The sequence below is a fragment of the Panthera onca genome, chromosome C2 (assembly GCF_046562875.1).
Source record: "Panthera onca isolate mPanOnc1 chromosome C2, mPanOnc1 haplotype 2, whole genome shotgun sequence".
Classification (NCBI taxonomy): Eukaryota; Metazoa; Chordata; class Mammalia; order Carnivora; family Felidae; genus Panthera; species Panthera onca.
The window spans coordinates 130,577,374-130,580,484 of record NC_138347.1 but is presented as its reverse complement, the minus strand read 5'-3'; the positions used below and the strand labels follow the sequence as shown (position 1 = coordinate 130,580,484).

The following is a 3,111-nucleotide window of genomic DNA, read 5'->3' as shown; positions in this document are numbered from 1 at the left end:
TGTGTGATGGTGTGTGGGTCAGGATGTGTGCATGTCGGGGGACATCTGGTGTGTGGGGTGTGTGTATATGCCTCTGGACGTATGGCTGTGTTTATGTGAATTTATATGCACACAGCTTTACTGCGAGGGAATTAACAAGCCAAGATACTTATGTGAGAGTGAGCACATCCTTAAATTTGGAGCCCTAGGCACCTTGCTTTCCTCACTCTACACCCAGTATTTTAATGAAGCTGCCAAGAAGAGCAAAAGAACACCGAGGGGGCACCTGGATTTGAACCAGGGACCTCTTGATCTGCAGTCAAATGCTCTACCACTGAGCTATACCCCCTGACAGTAACAAGCTTCACATAAATACTTATTTCACTTTTATGAGTTACATCATACTTCATAAATACCTTTTATGGCTCAGATTCTTCCTGGACTTAAATTCATCTTCAATTCCCTTCCAGCCACACCAGCGCCTACTTTTCCCAGAGCATATATACTCATTCTCTTCCCAGCACCTCAAGCTGAGTATAATTCTGCATATAATTCTCCAGTTTTTAAAACACACTACCAACTGCCTAAAAATCTCTGGGTACATCGTGAATGTTTCTCCCCCCACCCCCACATCAAGGAATGTTTTAAGTTTTATGGGTCACCAACTAGTATTGGACGGGGGGGGGGGGGGGGGGGGGGGGGAGTCTTAACTGGGTATCCACAAACTTCAAAGGTTCAGATGTAACTCCGATATTGTAGGCAAATGTTGTGTATGTACGTGCATCGTATATTGTGTACGTTTTCATGAAATTTTCAAAGGGGACCTCATCCAGGATGAACTGTCTTATTTTACAAACAACAACAACTAGGTATTCCAAAGTCCAAAATTCACCTTTGAGCACCTCTGATTCCTCTTCTCTTTGGTTCCAGTCTGAGGATTTTTAATCTTGTGTACCTCTGAGACTGAGCAGAAAGGTCAAGGAAAACTCTCTCATTGCAACCAATCCTCCCTGAGGAGCCCTGTCGCCTCCTTGAAGCTGCCGAGCGAAGGCAGCCAGAGGTTCCGCTCACAGGCTCTCACGGGTCCCAGATACCCATTCCCAGTCACTCCACTCTGAGGCTTTCCAGGAACCTCAGAGTTCACACCCAGGGTGCCCCAAACAAACCTGTCACCTTCCTGCCCAAGCCTGCATCTCCTCCTATTCTGCTTTGTTGTAATAACGACAGTGCATAATTACTGGACGCTTTCTACGTGCCACGCACGGGACTAAAGCTTCCACCCGTAACTTCCCAGAGAATCATTACGAAAACGCCATAAAAAAGACGTTATCATTAGCATATTGATTTTGCAGGTAGGGAAACTGAAGCACAGAGTAGTCACACAGCCAGGAGGTGCTGCGGCCAGGATTCCAGTGTACCTTTGGGGCGCAGCGCCCGGCCTGCCTCCTGAACCATCCGATCAGTCTCCCCCCATCTTGGTTGGTGACACCACTGTGCACTCAGTCATTTGGTCGAAACGCTTACAACGGTGGCGCTTCTCTCACCGGCTCTTCTCCAATTCCAGGTAATCGCTGGGTATTGCTGATCGCGGCTCTGACTTCACTTAGGTTCATCCCAACTCCCACACCAGCAGTGCCACCACCTCCTAAATGGCCTCCCGGCCTCCACCCCTTACAGCCATCCCCCTGCTGCTCCCCAAGCGGCCTGTTTTACAATGGAGTCTAGGGGCACCTGGGTGGCTCAATCGGTTGAGCTTCGGCTCAGGTCATGATCTCATGGTTCATGGGTTCGAGCCCCACATCAGGTTCTGTGCTGATGGTGGGGAGCCTGCTTGAGATTCTCTGTCCCCCTGTCTCTCACTCTGCCCCTCCCCCCACTCATGCTTGCTCTCTCAAAAATAAACATTTCTAAAATTTTTTAATTAAAAATTTAAAAATTCAATGGAGTCTCTCCAGGTCACGCCCCCTTTAAATGCCTTCCTGAAAGGCTCCAAGTTTGGATCCCCAACTGTCTCTTCAACTTCATCTTCTGACATGCCCATGTCACCTCTTGTGCTCCTGCTGCCTCTACCTGCATCCATCTGGCCCCAGTCTCTGCCCAGGCAGCCTTGTCTACCTGGACCTCGGCCACCACCCCGCACACCCCTACCTCCACTCCACCCTCTGTCCTGTGAGATATTATTTATCTTTGAAACTGTGATTTGCCATCTGCAACTCCAAAAGCCTCCTTTAACCTTCCCTCCTCCACACAGGAGTCACTGTCTCCTATGCACTGAGGCTGGCACAATGACATGCAGCTCAAATTGGTCCGATTTTGTACTTTGCAGGCCTGCTCCCTGGATGAGAGCACACTGAGGCCAGGCGCTGTGTCTCAGTCACCTCTGGGTTCACACTCTGCACGGCTCTGGCCCACAGAAGGCACTCTATATGTTGTTCAGGCTCCTTTAAAGACACAGCATTGCCTGGGCTGTGGGCAGGGGTCTGGTCCACTCTGGATCCTGAATGAAGGCACCCAAGGTGGGAGAGCTGAGCTGCAGAAAATGAATTAGGGGCGGAAAGGAAATAGAAACTCCTCAGGCTTTAGAGCAGGAAAAGAGTGCAGGTCCCTCACCTTCAGGCCAATTCATGCTCAGCCCTAGTGGTGTTTGGTGAAGACTATTCCCTGACTTTCCCCAGGTCACTGCACAGGGTGGGCACAGTCGCTAAGCTGCTGGGTTGACCCTGCAGCCAAAAGGTTCTAAACCTGGATGGACAGTCCTAGCACCTTGGGAGCATTACTAAGTGGAATTTGGTCACACAACTTTTAACACTAGAACAGTAAGAGTAGTTTGATAGAGTCATTGAGGCTGTGTGCTCTGAGTTCAAACCTTAGGCCTTCTCTTTGTAGACTTTTTTGACCGTTAGCCAATTCCTGAGCATCTCCAAGTCTGTCTCCTCATGTCAAATGAGGATACTGATGGCATGTATCTCATAAAATTTTGGAGAGAAATGAAGGAGATAATTAATGTAAATAATTTAGACTGATGCCTGGCCTATACACAAAGGACATTGGTTATTTATTCAACCATGAGCTATGGAAAATAATAAAGCTAAGGTCGATCCAGATTCTTCTGAAGCAAAAACTAGACTGTAC

General features: G+C 48.5%; 1 non-coding gene across 1 annotated transcript; it reads right to left on the bottom strand.

Annotated features, from left to right (window-relative positions):
• Positions 1 to 256: 256 nt before the first annotated feature.
• Positions 257 to 328, bottom strand: TRNAC-GCA (transfer RNA cysteine (anticodon GCA)). The gene has a single exon. It is a non-coding gene; the product is annotated as a tRNA-Cys (tRNA).
• Between the last annotated feature and the right edge of the window lie 2,783 nt (positions 329 to 3,111).